Raw genomic sequence first — 20,238 nt, 5'->3', positions numbered from 1 at the left:
AGAAGGTCAGTTTCTCTTCCCCCACTCCCCCTTGCCCCCACCCCCCCAAAACATCTTGTGATTTTGGGGGTGGGGGGGCGCAGAGTTCAGTGGGAGTTGGAGGCAAGGACAGTGGCTTGGATTCTGGAGACTAACATCCCCCCAACCTGTGCTTCCAATTGCCCCCAGACTGGTCTTTTTCTTGCTGCTGGGCAGGAAGATGATTTGGGATTTGCTGAGTTGAGACCCTTCAGTAGCAACTAATGGACAGTGAGTTTGGACCCATTCGATTTTTTTGACCAGTAGTTAATTGCTGAGGTGGCAGGAAGAGGTTGAGTTTCTTTCCAGGACAAACTTGCCCAATTGTTTTCCCCTCCCATTATCTCCAGGGAGGGTGAAACTTCACCCATAGGGTTTATGGTGTTTCTTGTAGGAACATGAGGTAGAGAGGTAAAGACATTGAAGGAGGAGGGTATTACAGAGCTTAGAGCCTAAGCAGTTGAAGGCACAGCTGCCATTGGTGCAGTGTTGACCATCAAGGATGCTCCAGCGGTTTGAATTAGATGGTACAAATGAGGGACCTCATGCCTCTTTTAGGATGCCTCTGATAAATTCACTAGTATGGCAGGTTCTCCACTCAGGAGAGAAAGTAATCTTTTAAAAATGTTTGTTCTGGTGACATGAAGGTTAGCAATGTTCTACAACAGTGGAGAGGGTTGTGGCTTTGGAGGAGATTACAGGAAAAGGCTGGAATGTTGGTGAGAGGGGGTAGATGTAAACAGGATTTAACGTGAGTAACAACATAAGCACTAGAGTTTCCGATAATCTCAAACCTGTGAAAGATTAGAATATGTGAGGAATACATCGAATAGTTGAGTTTGTAGTGGTGCAATGAATGAGAATGGATGAGTTGAGAGAGGTGCAAACTGGGCAATATTAAGAAGGTGGCAACAGCTAGTCAAATGATGTGCATTTGAGCTCAGAAGCTCATTGCCAGGTCAAATGTGACATCAATGGTGCAAACAGTCTGGTTCAGAAAGAGGAATTATTTGTCATTATGAGTTATGGACCAGGCCAGGCCCTCCTCAAAACATTTCAAGAAAGTAACCTGGGCCCCTACTTTGCTAGTTGTTTTAAGCAGGTGTTGTGGATATTTCCGGACTGAGGCAGCTGGCCCAACCACTTACTTTTAAACAAAACAGAATTTATTTGCAAGATTACTGAAAGAAACACAAACAAAAGGGAACAGAATGCAGAATAACTTAACCTATCTGAAAACTCAACAGATTACCCCAACTTAATGATGCTGTTCCAAATTCCTGCAACAATCCCCATAAACACCCCTTTGCAAAAAAGATAAAATCAAACACAGGGTCTTACTGGAGAGAGAGAGCAGAGCGATTCAGGATGGAACACCGCCTTCCATGCAGCTGTTTCTTGGATTAACAGCCTCAAAACTGACTGATTTCAGTGAACAACCAGACTGCTCAAACCAAACCAGAGTAAAACTGAGCTGGGAGAACTGGCCACTCCCATTTCATTGTACAAGTGATTTTTTTAAAATTTGAAAGCCTTTTTCCTGAGGCAGTTTCTGTTAGCTATAATCAAACTGGCCCGATAACCCTTCAAAGCTAGACATTTCGGAAACACGGCTTTTATAAATTATCTCAAAAAAGCCAAGCTCAGCATAACCTTCTTAAAGGAGCAGCATCATCACACCTTTCCCTGCAAAACAAAAAGAACCACCAATATCCAAAGATGGTTTCATTTTAAAACCCCTTAACCTTAAACTGTTAGTACATTACAACATACACTTACATTACAATAATCATGCAAATACGAATACTACATTTTGTTTCAGTATGTTTCACTCCTGCCACCAAACGCCTCCATTTCTCATTCAAGTCTTGACAATGCATTGACAATCATGTTTTCTCATGCTGCCACGTGCACAATTTTCAAATTATGTGGCTGTAACAATAAGCTCCATCTAAACAGTCTGGAATTTTTGTCCTTAAATTTCTCCACAAACATCAATGGGTTATGATCAGTGTGTGTAATTGTCTCAGATACATTACTGGTAACATAAACATTGAAATCTTGTAAAGCCAACACCAAGCTCAAAGTCTCCTTCTCAACTATCGAATATTTCTACTGATGAATGTTCAATTTCGTGGAGAAATACCTGATAGATCTTTCTACATTCTCGTCTTCTGGCAAGAGCACAACACTGACACCCCACATCACTTGCATCGATAGCTACCTTGAATGGCGTTGCATAATTAGGTGTGGCTAATACTAGGGCAGTAGTTAATACAGCTTTCAGGCTGTCAAATGCTTTCTGACAGCTCGTTGTCCACTGAAACCTCTTGCCTCTCATTAGCAATTCAGTGAGTGGAGCAGAAATACTGCTAAAACTCGGTAGGAATTTTCATTAAAATCCACTCAATCCCAGCAATTGTAGTACTGTTCTTTTTGTCAATGGTATGGGAATCTCCTCAGTTACCTTTGGTTTTGCATTCCGGGGGCCATTTCTCCGTGTCCAACTACATGACCCAGGAAGGTGACTTAGGCTTTGGCAAATTCACTTTTAGCCAGGTTTACCACCAAGCATACAGTCCAAAGTCAATCGACCAAGTCTGATAAATGTTGCAAATGCTCCTTCCGTATGTAACTAATAATCATCAGGCCATCAATATAAACTAAGCAATTGGGTAATCCGGCAGTGACCTTATTGGGTGGTCTTTAAATGTAGCTGGCGCATTTTTCATACCAAATGGGTATAACTTTAAACAGACACAGTCCATTCAGCGTTGCGAAAGCCAAAATTGTCTTCGCTCCTTCGAACAAAGGTTCCTGCCAGTACTCCCTGAGAAAGTCCAACTTAGAAATATAAGTTGCTTGTCCCACCTATTCAACACAGTCTTCAAAATGTGGAATTGGATGTGCATCAGTTTTTGTAACTGCATTAACTTTGCAATAGTCCACATATAACTATTTTGTACCATCTGGTTTTGGCACCATTCCGATGGGTGAGCTCCAGTCACTGTTAACTCACTTTGATTATGTCATCTTGGAGTATGCGTTCAATCTCCTTTTGAACCTATGCCAACTTTAGAGGGCTATGCCTATAAGGATGTTGCTTAATTGGAATAGCATCACCTATATCTACATCATGCATAATTAGGTTAATACTTCCATTAAATGTGGAAATTAGCTTATTTCCACATATCTCCCCATGTGATAGTAATAACTCAGATCATTTTGATTTTCCTCTGGAAGGTAACTCAATAATTTTTCCCAGTTTTGACAACCTCCTATTGTCCAATTTAATTTGAGGGATGTCCAGTTGAGAATTCTCTGAACTTGGTTCTTCTCCCTGTGCTGTAACTAATAACACAGTCTCCTTTGGCTTTCCTTCCCTATCAAAATACCTTTTCAGCATATTCACATGACACACTCTGTCAGATTTCTTTCTCTCTGGAGTTTTTACTCAAATAGTTCACCTCACGCATTTTCCTTTTGACTTAATAAAGTCCACTAAACCTTGCTTTTAAAGGTTAACCTATAACTGGAAGTAATACTAACACCTTATCTCCGATAGCAAAATTGCAAGTTTTTGATTTCTTGTCTGCTTCCTGTTTCAATGTATGCTGTGATACTTTTCAATGCTGTCTCGCCAACTCCCCTGCTCTATTGAATCGTTCCTGAAAATTTGACACATAGTCCAAATACGTTGTCTCTGAATTCTGACTTACCAATTTCTCCTTAATCAATTTTAGTTGTCCTCTCGCTTCATGCCCAAAATTGGATTGCATTTGGTTGGTTCATTTGGTGCATTTCTGATCACAAAATGTACAAATGGAATTCCCTTATCCCAATCATCTGGATAGTCTTGACATGGTCTTTAATATCTGATGTTACTAGTGCTCCCTGCAACTCTGGATGGTACGCAGTAGATTTGAATTGTTGTATTTAGATTACATTACAGTGTGGAAACAGGCCCTTCGGCCCAACAAGTCCACACCGACCCGCCGAAGCGAAACCCACCCATACCCCTACATTTACCCCTTACCTAACACTACGGACAATTTAGTATGGCCAATTCACCTGACCCTGCACATCTTTGTGATGGTGGGAGGAAACCGGAGCACCCAGAGGAAACCCACGCAGACACGGGGAGAACGTGCAAACTCCACACAGTCAGTTGCCTGAGGCAGGAATTGAACCCGGGTCTCTGGCGCTGTGAGGCAGCAGTGCTAACCACTGTGCCACCGTGCCGCCCATTCTTAAGCTGTCCATAACTTCCTTGAGTAATTTTGATGTAAAGTTTGACCGTTGATCTGATTGTATCTCTGTGGCCAGTCCGTATCTAGTGAAAAATTTGAGTAATTCCTCTACAATCCTTTTATTGCGTAATGGAACAGCCTCGAGAAATCTAGTGGACACATCTATTATTGTTATAAAATACTGATTCCTACTTTTTGTTTTCAGTAGGGGTCCTACACAATCAATTAAGACTATTGTAAAAGGTTCCACAAATGCAGGAATAGGTATTAAAGGTGTTGGTTTTATTATTGCCTGTGGTTTTCCAATTATCTGACATGTATGACAACTACATCCTTCTGCAGTCTAGGCCAGTAAAAATGGTTTTGTATTTTAGCTTGAGTTTTTCACATTCCTAAATGACCCCCTAGTGGTAGCTCGTGTGCTACCTGCAACACCTCCTTTCTATACCCCCTTGATGAGCCTCTACCCATTTCTCATCTGCCTGAATATGTGATGGTTTCCATTTCCTCATTAAGACATCATTTTTAAAATAGTAACATTCAGGGATACATTTGGATTCTTTTTCTGTGTATGCCTTTGGATACAATTGCTTTAAATTTTAATCTTTCTGCTGTAACTCAGTTAATTTATCTGAGCTAAAATGTCTGCTTTGTCATCTAACTGCTCCTGGTTTGTGTCAACATTCTGATCAAACAGCATTTCTGCTAATTTTACTTCAGCTTTCTTTTCTGTACTCTTTGATCTCTCCTGTTTCAACTGGTAACTGTGACCTCGCAAACACTTAGTCAAGAAAATACTCCCAGGATATGTGTCCTGCAATAGTTCGGTTGCCTGAGTTTCCATTGGTTTTTCAGCCCGTAAACCAGCTATATCATTAGCAAAGACACATTGCATTCCTGGAGCTGAGAGTTTGCCCAGTACTCCTACCACAACTTTTCCACTCTTCACTGGACACTCCAACCTCACTGTAAATAATTGAGTGCTTACTTCACCATAAATTCTGGTTACTAGCACATTTTCTGGCAATAGTCCTTCAGAGGTACATATCTCCTCATCTTTCAACTTCACAAATTGAGAGAGTCCTGTATCTTTTAATATTGTACCCTCTTTGGTGCTCCTGGCCTATGAGAGTAAATTTTACCTTCGCAGGTATATGGTTTAAGAAGATCTGGCTCTTCCTCCTCAACCAACCTCCGACCAGGTTTTACATTCTGATGCAGCTTTCTAGCCTTCACTGTGCTTTCCATTACCACTCCAACAAAATTCACTGGCTTATCCTGTTTTCCTACATCTGGCTTCCTAGTGTTTTTCTGTACCCACCAACATTGTGATTTCATGTGACTACTTTATTGCAGTGAAGACACCAGAGCTTTTTAACTTCTCTTTCTCCTTCAAGGATTTCCTTTTAACCCTGTGGTAAGTTATCCTTATGATCTTCACTGAGCTCTGCTTTTGCCATTCCATGTGAGGATTTCTCTTTTCCCCAGTTTCTATCCCTCACGAGTTGAAATTGACTTTGGAAGCCAAACTTTGATTTATGGATCAACTCATAATCGTCAGTCATTTCAGCTGCTAATCTTGCTGTTTTAACTCTCTGCCCTTCCACATGAGTTCTAACTACTTCAGAAAGAGTTTTTGAACTCCAAAATAATCGTCTCTCTAAGAGCATCATAGGTTTTCTCTATTTTTAATGCCCTTATCCACCTGTCAAAATTACTTTGTTTGCTCCTTACAAACTCAATTTAGGTTTGATCAGGGCCCCTCCTTAGATTCCTGAAAAATTGCCTTTCGGCTTCTGGCAGATGCTCTTAAAATGGCTTTCATCAACTCCTTATGCGCCCCAGATACCTGCTCTGATAGTGATGTGAATACTTCACTAGTTAAATCTACAAGTTTTGTTCATATGAACAAAACTCACATGGTCACTGGTCACTGCATTTGTTTAGCCATTTTTTCAAATGAGATGTAAAAGGCTTCCACATCCCTCTCATCAAATTTCGGCAATACTTGAAAATATATTTAAAACAGTTTCTCACCAGGCCTTTGGCTACCATGAGTTTGCACATCCTCACTTAAGCTGACTTTCCTGTCTAAGTGCCAATATCTGAAGTTCAAACGCCCTTTCTTTCTCCCCTTCCTCTCTCCCCTTTTCTTTTTGTTCTGCTGAAGTGATTCATTCTTTTTCTTTTTCCTCTGCTTTAAACTATAATTCAAACTGTTTCATTTCTGTTGCCCTTTCCTTGTTTTTTGTCTCTAACTCAAGCTGATTCATTTTCAATTGAATTTTAGCCATTTCTAAAGATCCTGATGGCATTTACAGCAAATTTATATGTTGAGCTATTGCTGTAATTATCTCTCCTCCCCTCATGGAAAGAGGCAGCTCCAACTCCAGTTTTTCTGCTAATTCCAGCAGCTTGGCCTAATCACCCTTTGCAAAACCCCCAAAAGTCACTTCTTCTATCCCCAGAATACTCTTTGGTGACTGAAAGAGCCATTGCTATCTCAAGCACAGTTTAAACCAACTGAAACCAACACCCAAAACAAAAGACAGTAACACCTACCACTCGCTGCCTTCAAACCCAGCAACCCCAATCCCAAATCGGAACAATAAAACAAATCCTGCAAAGAGCCCCCAATCTGTTATGGACCAGGCCAGACCCCCTCAAAACATTTCAAGAAAGGAGCCCAGACCCTAACTTTGCTAGTTGTTTTAAGAAGGTGTTGTGGATATTCCAGGAGAGATGCAGCTGGCCCAACCATTTAAATTTAAACAAAACAGAATTTATTTGGTATGTTACCAAATGAAACACAAGCAAAAGAGGACAGAATATAGAATTACCTCTGTGAAAACCCAACAGACAATCTCAATAGCCCACAGGTTCCGACACTGGGTTTAGATTCCCTACAGTGTGGAAACAGGCCCTTCGGCCCAACCAGTCCACACCGACCCTCCGAAGAGTAACCCACCCAGACCCATTTCCTTCTGACTAATGCACCTAACACTACAGGCAATTTAGAAGGCCAATTCACCTGACCTGCACATCTTGTGAGGAAACTAGAGCAAACCCACACAGACATGGGGAGAATGTGCAAACTCCACACAGACAGTCACCCAAGGCTGGGATCGAACCTGGGACCCTGGTGCTGTGAGGCAGCAGTGCTAACCACTGAGCCACTGTGCTGTGTAATATGATGTACTGTGATGAAAAACACAGGAGACAGATGCTTCAGAGGAAACTCTGATTTTATTAAAACAAGGAAAATTGAGAATATATGTAATCCCTGACAAGAAAATGAGTATTTCGAAAAAAACAATGCAATGCATCAAGTGAAGTGAGACTTGTCTTACAGCTACTAACACCACAGTTAACCCTTGCTGCCCTGACTTGGTACAGTGGATATTGAATTACAGAGAGCTGTTAATTACTGGGTGATAGGTGAAAAGAGAGAGAGAGAGTTAACGTGAATTCCATGGTCCCATTCTGTTTCCCTTCCAAGGGGAGTGCCCTGCACCATCGGCCCTGAATCCCACCCTTCCTACCCTATTTTACTGAGCTGGGACAGAGAGACTCAATGACCTTATGCTTACCTCCAAAGTGGCTTCTGTTGGCTTGAACAGTAGTGGATGTCACTGACACTGTCGCCAGTCAGTCTCTCGGCTCTACAGTCACTTCTTGTCATTACATGGAGGTTCGTGATTGAGAAGATTGCTTGCTCTCCTTCTTTTCCTGAGTCTGTGACAGGTTGTGGTGGATTCTCTCAATTCTGGCCAGACCTCATGCTGAACAAACCCAGCGATCAGGGTCCCCCAGTTATACTGACTGTCAGTTTCCCATATCACTCCGACTCAGTGTTCCTCAGTTATACTGTCAATGTCCCTTATCTCACACTCACTGTTCCTCAGTTATACTGTCAGTGTCCCTTATCTCACACTCAGTGTTCCTCAGTTATACTGTCAGTGTCCCTTATCTCACACTCACTGTTCCTCAGTTATACTGTCAATGTCCCTTATCTCACACTCACTGTTCCTCAGTTATACTGTCAATGTCCCTTATCTCACACTCACTGTTCCTCAGTTATACTGTCAGTGTCCCTTATCTCACACTCACTGTTCCTCAGTTATACTGACTGTCAGTGTCCCTTATCTCACACTCACTGTTCCTCAGTTATACTGACTGTCAGTGTCCCTTATTTCCCACCAAATCTGGATTTGATCACTGAGCTGTTGTTCCACCCCTTTGGGTTGAATGAGCTTCCTGAGTATTAGATGAGGTGTGAATGGTTCTACAATTAAAGTGAGTGGATTTCTGATAGTTTTGAATGTCCATTATTTCTCTTAGATGGGTGTAGGTTAAGGTGTTGCTGAAAGTGTGACGTCCTTCCTGATTCAGGTTTGCACGTCGTTGAATTGTGTGGAATGTTCAGTATGAGCATTCTCTGCTTATGAGCAAATGATTAAAAGTCAAATGATTTCGTATTTTTGTCAGCTGCAGAATGTATTGATATTTAGCTCTTCAGGCTAAATTGTCTTTTAGCTAAGGCATTTGCAGCTTCCTTTAGCTAACCCCCTGTTCCAGCCAGCTTCCCCTAGCTTGCATATTGCCTGGATTGTCTCAGCCAGAGAGCTCACTGACTCTTAGTTCAAAAGTGAATTCCACAAACTGATGTCCCAAGTTCAGAGGGTTTTAGTCCGGGGTATCTGATTGGAATTTTTGCCCCAACTTACACTCCAGTGTGAAAGCAGGTCATTTGGCCAATCGAGTCCACACTGCCCTGCACATCCCAGGATACTGTGGGACAATTTGGCGTGACCAATCCACCTAACTTGCACATCTTTGGACTGTGGCATGAAATCGAAGTACCCAGAGGAAACCCACAGAGACACGAGGAGAATGTGCAAACTCCACCCCAGGGTGAAATCAGACCCAGGTCTTGGGTGCTGTGAGGCAGCAATGCTAACCAATGTGCCACCCTGGCTGTAATGTATTGGACTTTCAGGAGGTGTTCGATAAAATACTACACATAAGGATACTTCTAAATAAATAAGACCCCGGTGTAGGGGACAATATACTAGCATGGATAGAGAATCAGCTAATAAATAGAATGTGAGTTGGGATAAAGGGGGCATTTTCAGGATGGCAACCTGTAATTAGTGGAATGCTTCAAGGATCATTGCTGGGACCACAGTTATGTAACATCTTAATGACTTGGATGTCAGAAAGAAATGTTCTATTGACGTTTGGTGATGACACAAAAAAAGTTGAGAAGGCAGATAGTAATAATAATACAAGGACTCTAAGTGGAATAAATACAAGTTACATGAGTGTACACAAGTTTGGTAGATGGAATATAATGTGGGAAAGTATGAGGCAATGCACTTTGATAAGAACAGAAGAGCTGAATTTTATTTAAATGGGAAAAATCTGCAGAAATCTGCAGCACAGGGGGATTTGGGTGTTCTTATGCATACATCAATAAAGCCACCTGTCCGAAATAAAAACTGAAAGTATTGTGAATGTTATAAATCAGAGAAAAAAACAGAAATTACTGGAAAAGCTCAGCAGGTCTGGCAGCCACCTGTGGAGAAAAATCAGAGTTAATGTTTTGGGTTGAGTGACCCTTCCTCAGAACTGATGGTAGCTATAAAAATGTTGGTTTATACGCAGATGATAGGGTGGTGAGGTAGAGGGTGAAGAGTCAATGATAGGTGGGGATAGAGCCCAAAGAGAGAGAAGAACAGTTGAACAGAAAAGGAGTAGATGCTGATCTGGCTAGAAGGGTGAATTCTTTGAGGAGAAAGTGAGGTCTGCAGATGCTGGAGATCAGAGCTGAAAATGTGTTGCTGGAAAAGCGCAGCAGGTCAGGCAGCATCCAGGGAACAGGAGAATCGACATTTCGGGCATAAGCCCTTCTTCAGGAATGAGGAAAGTTTGTCCAGCAGGCTAAGATAAAAGGTAGGGAGGAGGGACTTGGGAGAGGGGCGTCGGAAATGTGATAGGAGGAAAGAGGTCAAGGTGAGGGTGATAGGTCAGACTGGGGTGGGGGCGGAGAGGTCAGGAAGAAGATTGCAGGTTAGGAAGGCGGTGCTGAATTCGATGGATTTGACTGAGACAAGGTGGGGGGAGGGGAAATGAGGAAACTGGTGAAATCCGAGTTCATCCCTTGTGGTTGGAGGGTTCCTAGGCGGAAGATGAGGCGCTCTTCCTCCAACTGTCGTGTTGTTGTGGTCTGGTGATGTCCTCACCTACCACCCCACCAATCTCCATGTACAGCGCATCATCCGCCGTCATTTCCGCCACCTCCAAACGGACCCCACCACCAAGGATATATTTCCCTCCCCTCCCCTATCAGCATTCCGTAAAGACCACTCCCTCCGTGACTCCCTCATCAGATCCACACCCCCCACCAACCCAACCTCCACTCCCGGCACCTTCCCCTGCAACCGCAGGAGGTGCAAGACTTGCACCCACACCTCCCCCCTCACCTCCCTCCAAGGCCCCAAAGGAAACTTCCATATCCACCACAGATTCACCTGCACCTCCACACATCATCTATTGCATCCTCTGCACCCGATGTGGCCTCCTCTATATTGGGGAGACAGGCCGCCTACTTGCGGAGCGTTTCAGAGAACACCTCTGGGACACCCGGACCAACCAACCCAACCACCCTGTGGCTCAACACTTTAACTCCCCCTCCCACTCCACCAAGGATATGCAGGTCTTTGGACTCCTCCATCGCCAGACCACAACAACACGACGGTTGGAGGAAGAGCGCCTCATCTTCCGCCTAGGAACCCTCCAACTACAAGGGATGAACTCGGATTTCACCAGTTTCCTCATTTCCCCACCCCCCACCTTGTCTCAGTCAAATCCATCAAATTCAGCACCGCCTTCCTAACCTGCAATCTTCTTCCTGACCTCTCCGCCCCCACCCCAGTCTGACCTATCACCCACACCTTGACCTCTTTCCACCTATCACATTTCCGACGCCCCTCCCCCAAGTCCCTCCTCCCTACCTTTTATCTTAGCCTGCTGGACAAACTTTCCTCATTCCTGAAGAAGGGCTTATGCCCGAAACGTCGATTCTCCTGTTCCAGGAATGCTGCCTGACCTGCTGCGCTTTTCCAGCAACACATTTTCAGCTAGGAGGGTGAATAGCAATTAGTGGCTAACAATGGGTGTCTGTAATAGCTGACTATGTGATAACAAGGCCTGGATGTGGGGGTTGGGGTAAGGACATGGGGGAGGGGGGGGTCAAACCATAAAGTCATTGAACTCTATATTGAGTCCAGTCTCTAGGTGGAAAATAAGGTGCTGTTCTTCCAGCTTTGCTGGAGCACTGAGACAGAGAGGTTGGCCAGGGAACAGGCTGGTGTGTTGAAGTAGGAGAAAGTGAGGACTGCAGATACTGGAGATCAGAGTCGAGAGTGTGGTGCTGGAAAAGCGCAGCAGGTCAGGCAGCGTCCGAGGAGCAGGAGAAGCAATGTTTCAGGGATAAGCCCTTCATCAGGAAGGGTTTATGCCTGAAACGTCGATTCTCCTGCTCCTCAGATGCTGCCTGACCTGCTGTGTTTTTCCAGCACCACACTCTCGACTGGTGTGTTGAAGTGACAGGCAACTAGAGGATCAAGGTCATTTTTGTGGGCAGAACATAGGTGTTCTGCAAAGCAGTCATCCAGTCTATGCTTCATTTCCCCAATGTAGAGGAGACCACAATGTGAGCAGCGAATGCAGTAAAATAGATTGTGAGAAGTGCAGGTAAAGTGCTGCTTCACCTGGAAGATATGTTTGGGCTCTTGGATACTGAGGAGGGAGGAGGTAAATGGGCAGATGTTACAACTTCAGGGGAAGGTGCCGTGGGGCTGTGGAGGAGTGTTGGGAGTGAAGGAAGAGTGAACCAGGGTGTCCTGGAGGGAAGAGACCCTGCTGAAAGCAGACAAGGGAGAGATGTGTCTGGTGGTGATATCTCACTGGACTAATGATCCTCTGGATGCGGATACTGGTGGGATGGTATGTAAGGAGAAAGTGAGGACTGCAGATGCAGTCTTGTAGACTGTTATCAAATCTCCTCAATCTCCTTTGCTCCAAGGAGGACAATTCCAGCTTCTCCAACTTAACTTAGTAGATAAATTTCCTTGTCGCTAGATCTATTCTTATAAATCTCCTCTCCACCATCTCAAGGATTCTCACATCTCTTCTAACGTGCAGTGATCAGAACTGGATGTCATTCACTGGCTGTAGTCTCACTAGTTTTACAAAGGTTCAGTATAACTTCCCTGCTTTTGTACCCGATTCCTCTAGCCCGATGTTTTACTCACCATTATCTCAGCGTGTCCAGCCACCTTCAAAGATGCACATGTAGTCTCAGATCCTTCTGTTTCACTACATTCTTCAGAACAAATTAATTATTTGCTTTAATTATTCCTCCTGACAACTTCAGCCAAAATACCTGACAATCTCTCTATACTAAATGTGTCTGCTCATTCTGCTCGCCTATCTATGTCCTGTTGTAGTTAACCAGTATCATCCTCACAGTTTACCATTCTTTCAAGTTTGATATCACAGTATATTTTGAAATTTTCCAAAATCCAAGTCTTTTATATATATAGCAACCAAAAATCACTGATCCTGGCAATGACCCTTTAGGAACACACTGTCTATCACCCTCCAGTCTGAAAAACATCATCGTTTATCAAAACTCATGGTTTCTGTTCTTTAGCCATCATTTAAATTCTAATTTGACACTATTCCTCCTGTGCCACAGCCTCAAGTTTGCGAACCAACTTTTATTTGGTTCACTGTGAAACATTTTCTTAAAATACACATGGGCAACATTTGCATTCACTTCATTAACTTTCTCTGTTAAGGTATCAAATATTTCAATTCAATTGGTCAAACACAGCCTGTCTTTTACAAACCCTCACTGGCTCTCCTTAACTAACTCAATCCCCTCTAGATGTCTGTTGATTATTTTCTTCTAATATTGTTTGTAAAACCTTATCCATTTCTCAGGTTAAACTAACTGACCTAGGACTGTTCTTACACTGTTTCTTCAAATAAGTCGTCACATCTGCCATTCTCAGTCCTCTGACACTAGGGGAGGCTATAGTATGGTGCTGATCTCATTGGACTAGCAATCTCAAGGCACCAGACAAATGCTCATTGGTTTGAATCCTTTCAGTGACCACTAGTGGTGTTTAAATTAATAAATGTTCAGTGCTCATCTCAGAAATGATGAACTCAGCAGCAATATGGTTGACTCTTCACTGTGCTCTGAAATGGCCCAGCAAGTTGTTCTGATAGGTCTCATGGTTAATACGTCAGAGTCAAAAAGTGTGGCGCTGGAAAAGCACAGCAGGTCGGGCAGGGCGCCAGAAATGTCGACTCTCCTGCTCCTCGGATGCTGCCTGTCCTGGTGTGCTTTTTCAGTGCCACACTTTTTGACTCTGATCTCCAGTGTCTGCAGTCCTCACTTTCTCCTGGTTAATATATCAGTCAAGCAATAGCCTGACACTGTTCACAAGATAGGATTTCATAAGTGTCACTAAGCCATAGATCAGCCATGATCTTGTTGAATGGTACGACAGGTTCGAGGGACTGAATGGCCTATTCCTATTCCTATGTTCCTTGACACCACCATCTCCAATCCTAAGCCTCCTCCTTCTCAGGCAGTCGCTCGAAATAGAGAATGATTTTCTTCCACTCTGGAGTTGTGCGTCTTGAGGTGACTAACAATGCAATGCTTGATCTGCACACGCTACCACAGGTCAAACTGGAAGAAGGTGGTGCTAGGTTTACATATACTTCTCCCACTGTTTACTCTTCTACATCCTAACGGAGGTTAAGAATGTGGTCTAACCTAATTAAAATATAAAATTCCTCAGACATTTGTCAAGGTGGATGTGAAGAGGTTATTTCCCAAAATGGCAGACTCTAGGACAAGAGGATAAAATTTATAGCGATCACACATTTAAGACAGAGATGAGGAGAAATTTTTTCTGAGGGTAGTAAATTTGTGGCATACTTTACTGCAGAGGGCTGTGGAGGTTGGGTTATTAAGTACAAGGGCAGTACGTACACCAGAATACTACCACCCACAAGTTCTCCTGCAAGACATATCCTGACTTGGAAATTGCTCCCTCACTGTAGCTCACCTAAAATTCTGGATCCCTCTACAACAGCATTGTGATGTCTTTATATTGCAAGGACAACAGCAGTTCAAGAAGGCGGCGACCCAGCTAGTTTGAGTCTGTTGTGCCCTGCTCAAGACTCAGGCAAAGTGGGCTACCTGCCCCCACCACACCTGCCAAACCATTCAAATTAACTTTTAATCAATACAGTTAGTCATTTTGCATCAAACTTGAGTAGTTTGGTGCTTTGTTAAAATGACTAAGGGAAAAGAATGCCCGCAGCTTGCAGCAGGCTGGACCCCCCCCCCAGCAGCAGCAGCAGAGGTGTCTGCAGCCGCCCCGGGGGGACTTACCTACGGTAGTGAACCTTGTTGCTGTAATTACCAAGCTGGAAGAGAAGATCAACATCTTCATAGTGGAGTCCAGAAACAGGTGGGAATCGCTCTCGGTCATGCTATTGAAAAAATCGAACATTGCATTGGAAGGGCGGAGCTAAAGGCCGCGACCTCTGAGGCTGCTGCAGAATTGGCTATGGGGTCGGGTCCAGACTCTCGAACAGCGAGTCCAGGCCTTAGAAGATCACATCGAGAATCAGCGTCGTCGAAAAAAATTTGTTTGCTGGGCTTTCCCGAACGGGAAGTGGAAGGCCAGCTTGCAGTGTTTTTGGAGCAGTGGTTCCCTCAGATATTGAAGCTGGAGGCTGGATCAGGCCAGGTGCGGGTAGAATAGGCCCACTGGGTTGCTATACGCAGGCCCGGTTCGGACAAGCGTCCCCGCCCACTCCTGTTCCAGAACCCTCAGGAAAGATCCCCAGGCCATGACATATAAGGGATCTAGGATTATGCTGTTTCAGGATTTTTCCCCAGCTTTAGTCTGCAAGAGGAGGGCGTTTGATGAAACAAAGAAGCGTCCAAGGGACTTAAACATCCATTACTCCTTGCGCTACCCAGCAATGCTGTGTTTTAATCACGAAGGATCCGGCTATAACTTCGGATCGCCGGAGAAGGCCAAGGAACTTTTGGAATAGATTGTAAGAAATAATCCATGTGGTTAATGATGCTGTTCAGTCCCCCCCTCTCCCGGTTTACCCTTCTTTTTTTCCCTTATTTCCTTTATTGTTTAATATCATCTCCGGGAGGTAGGGAGGGGAGATTATTTGTTCTTCACTAAGTGATTTCCTTTTTTTGTAATAGGCCAGGCGGTTTAGTTGATTCAGGTGAGGGGGGGGGGGGGGGGTGGGGAGTTTGCTTTGTCCTACCCTATTTCTTTCTTTTAGAGCGGGGTTTTCCCCACTTTTTTTGTATTATTATACTTAATTACTACCTGCTGAGACTGTAACTTTATAGTTTTATATATTTATACGTGGTATTATCTTTACAAAATGTATCTTGGTGTTGGTATGGGTGGGGGGTAGGGTACTCACCGTTAACTTTAGCTTTATAGTACACTTAAATTTTTCTATTTTATCATAGGGTGCCTGAGTCAAGGGTGGGGCACTGGTTGGGAGAGGATACGATGTTTTTTCAGATAGGAAGTGATGCCTCCTGGGAGCAAGGGGGAAAATCTCCTTTTAAATATGTTTTTTTTTTATTTAGAAATAGTTTTTTACTATATTGGCGTGAGTGTATTAAAGAATCTCTATTTTTGTGAATTTTCTATGGTCTACACTCAGGGTGCTTTGGATGGGGTTCTTCCTCCCCGGGGGTCTCGGACTTGCCTGGACGATTATGGTTACTCATTCGATTAAATGGTGCACTTAGAACATCAAGGGGGGGGTAATTCGCCAATCAAAAGGAAGAAAATACTATCAAACCTCAAAAAGTAAAGGGTTGATATAGCTCTCTTACAGGAGGCACATTTACTGGATAAAGAGCACTTGAAATTACAACAGAGAGGATTTGATCAGGCCTTCTTTTCATCTTTTAATTCAAAAAGTAGGGGAGTAGTCATTCTCATTTGGAAGAAATTCCCTTTCAAAGTCTTAAGTCAGATAAAAGATGAATCTGGACGGTACATACTGATTAATGCCCTTATAAATAGAGAGGAATTTGGGATTTTGAATCTTTATTGTCCCCCGGCACATCCTTTGAAATTTATAATGAAGCATTTTCCAAACTGATGGCTTTCGGGGCTCGTTACACAATTATAGATTTTAATTGCATTTTTGACCCAGAGATAGACAGGATACCCAAGAGTACTGTGGGTATATCCCCCACATCCAGGCAATTGGTGGATTTGAATAAAGAGCTAGGATTAGTAGATGTGTGGAGGTGCTTCCACCTGCAAGGCAGAGATTTCTCTTTTTATTATAATCCACATAAGTGTCACACTAGAATTGATATGTTTTTTTGCCCACTCGACCTTTGTGAATTCCATATTATTCTGCAAAATAGGTAATATAATAATTTCTGATCACGCTGCAGTATATATGGAAATCAAGACTAGGAACAATGAGACGGCCCCCCGACATTGGCGTATGGATTCTTTCTTAATGAAGGATAGTAAATTTGTAAAATATTTTTCTCAAGAATTCAAAACCTTTCTGGAAATTAACTCAGGTACAGCCAGTAACCCATAAGTGATGTGGGAGACCATTACGGCTTATGCGCGGGGTCTGATTATTTCATACTCAGCAGAAAAAACAAAAGGGAGAACAACAGCATCTACTCGAGGCTCGCTTGAAGGCAGCTGAGACAGCGTATGTTGATAGGCCCTCTGTTGCTAAGTTACAAAGGATTACAGCCCTTAGGACAGTCCTGAATACCGCACATACCCAAATGGCGGAAAATATTATTTGCAAAGCAAAGATTATATGAATATAGCGATAAGCCTGGTAGATACCTAGTGTTTCTCGCAAGGGGAAAAAAAGGCCCCTCAAGCTATCACATCCATCAGGGAAAGTGCTGGTACTTTGACTCATGACCGCAAAAGGATCAATACAGCCTTCAGAAAATTTTACTCTGATTTGTATAAATCACAGGATTGTGAAGATAGAGCTAAGAAGATGGATTCCTTTTTTAAAAGCCTGGCCTTTCCGGACTTAACCCCGGAGCAGGTGTCGATTCTGAATGCTCCCCTGACAATCCAGGAAGTACTTGATGCAATCAGGCAGCTTCAGAGCGGTAAAGCACCTGGCCCAGATGGATTCAAGGCTGAATTCTATAAAGAGTTTATAGGGGTACTGGCTGGTCCACTTATAGTCATCTATAATTATTCATATAGTCAGGGCTACCTCCCGCCTTCGATGAGAGCGGTGAATATCTCTCTCATTCTCAAAAAAGGAAATGCCCCAGAAGATTGTGCATCATACAGACCAATATCTTTGCTAAATGTAGATTTTAAAATTCTTTCTAAAACATTAGCATTAAGGCTGGAGAGGGTATTGCTATATATCATAAAAGAGGACCAGACGGGGTTTATCAAGGGTTGTAGATCATCTAATAATATTAGAAGGGTTTTGAAAGTGATTCAACTCTGTCATCAGGAAAGAATACTGGGAATAGTAGTCTCGTTGGAAGTGGAGAAGGCATTTGACCGGGTTGAATTGGTCATATCTGTTCTATACACTGGAAAGGTTTGGTGTTGGAAAGGTATTTGCTAAATGGGTCTCAACATTGTATAATGACCCCAAAGCAGCCGTGATCACCAGTGGTTCAGGCTCGGATAGCTTCAGTGTGGGTAGGGGCTGCCGTCAGGGATGTCCTCTCTCACCGTTACTATTCACACTCATCATTGAGCCACTAGCAGAAGCTATAAGGGCTGATTCTAATATAATAGCTCCGAGAGTTGGCACTCATAAACATAAAATTACCCTTTATGCAGATGTTCTCCTTTTTCTTAGTAATCCTTTGATATCTGTGCCCGCCTGATCCAAGTTATTAATTTTTTTAGTGCATTCTCAGGTTACAAAATTAATTTCTCAAAATCAGAGGCCATGCCGATGGGCGGTCTCGCTAGTATGTCCCACTTATTGGACGGATCTCATTTTCCCTTTCGGTGTTTCTGGAGGGTCTTTTATATTTAGGTATTTTTATCACCCCAGTATTTGGCCAGCTGTATAAGGTCAATTTTGTGCATCTACTGGAAAGGATAAGGCAGGACCTTTAACACTGGGGGGATCTTCCAATATCTTGGTTAGGCAGAATAGCTCTAATTAAAATGAATATCTTGCCCCGTCTCCTATACCCTATGAGAATGCTCCCTGTGATGCTACCGAGGCCGGCATTGCACAAACTATACGGTTGGCTTAGTTCTTTCATCTGGAATCATAGACGGCCCCTCATTAAGTTAAAGAAGCTGCAGCTTCCACAAGCAAGGGGAGGGCTGGATTTTCCAGACTTTAGGAAGTATCAGTTGAGTTCTCTATTAAGCTACATAGCTGATTGGATTTCGTGTGACCCGCAATCAATCTGGTTGGACATCGAAGCTTCTCAAGCAAAGTGTCCTCTTATTAACTTATTTTTAGATAAGATGAAAGTCATTATGGACCATTGTAAAAATCCTATAGAATTAAATGCAATTAAAGCCTGGAAGATAATGCGGTAAAATGAGGGTAATTCACATAAAACCTCCCCTTATACTCCTATAGTGGGGGCATGGGGTTTTCAACCGGGGCTCACAGACGCTACATTTAAATCCTGGAGGTCCAGGGGTATCTCCTGATGTCTTTTAAACAGCCGCACCAGAAATTTGGACTACCTAATGGAGACTTGTTTCAATACTTCCAAATTCGAGATTACATATAGGAAAAGGCTACGTTATGAAATAGCCTTTATAAGTCAGATAGGGAAGAGTGTTGTGGCCAGTGGGTTTACCCTCGATCAGCACTCTCTATCATTTATTACATAATGAAGTTTCGGAAAACATGGAACGATTGCTTAAAACATGGGATCAGGAATTGGGGTTGGAAATATCCACAGAAATGTGGGACGACATCTGGGAAAATGCCAGAAAAATCTCCATCTGTAATAGAACCCAAGCCATTCAGTTAAAGATACTCCATAGGACTCATATAGCACCGGAACGATTGGCAAAATTTAGGGCAGGAGCATCTCCAATGTGTCCCAAATGTAAAATAGAAGTGGGCACTCTCATACACTGCTTATGGACATGTCATAAGATCTGCAAATAATGGGTCAGAGTAGCAAATGCTTTGACAGAAATCTTGGGAGCGGAAATTAGAATAGATCCAGTATCTCCTCTCCTGGGCTTTTCGAACCTGCCCTCCCTGGATGTGCACGGGAGGAAATTATTTTCCATTCTCTCCTGGGAAGCTGAGGGCCCTCCAGGACTTTCGAATTGGTATAGGTTGGTCATGGAATGTATTCCCCTTGACTTCCTTACAAATATGGTGCACCAAAAAACTGAATTATGCTATAAAATATGGCAGCCCTTCCTGAATTATATAGATACAGATATTTTAGCCATTTTGTCAAGGGCTTTCATCTGGTTGTGGTAGTGGTTCTGGCTGGTCTGGAGGCCCTTGCGGGGAGGAATCCTATACGAATACTGGGTTTATTATGACTTGATGTTAATTCTTTCCAAGCGTGTACTTCACTATTTAATTACAATGTTATCTTTTTTTTCTCTTGAATAATGTAAGAAATTTTATTATACGCTCTGGTTAGTTATAGGTTAGATTAGTAGTTGGTTAAATTTTGTTTTCTCCTTTTTTTTCTTTATCTCTTCTTTTTGTTTGTTAGGTTTTGGTTATTACTTAATATTTAATTGTATATTAGTGTTTGTATTTGTGTGTATTATTTTGTAAGTTTGTAAAAATGTTAAATTTTCAATAAAAATATCTATTAAAAAAAGGCAGCTCATCACTGTTTCTAGGGCAA

The sequence above is a fragment of the Chiloscyllium plagiosum genome, unplaced genomic scaffold, assembly GCF_037043375.1.
Source record: "Chiloscyllium plagiosum isolate Xiang-an unplaced genomic scaffold, Cpla_swu_hap1 HiC_scaffold_5, whole genome shotgun sequence".
Classification (NCBI taxonomy): Eukaryota; Metazoa; Chordata; class Chondrichthyes; order Orectolobiformes; family Hemiscylliidae; genus Chiloscyllium; species Chiloscyllium plagiosum.
Note: the sequence above shows the minus strand (reverse complement) of the source record.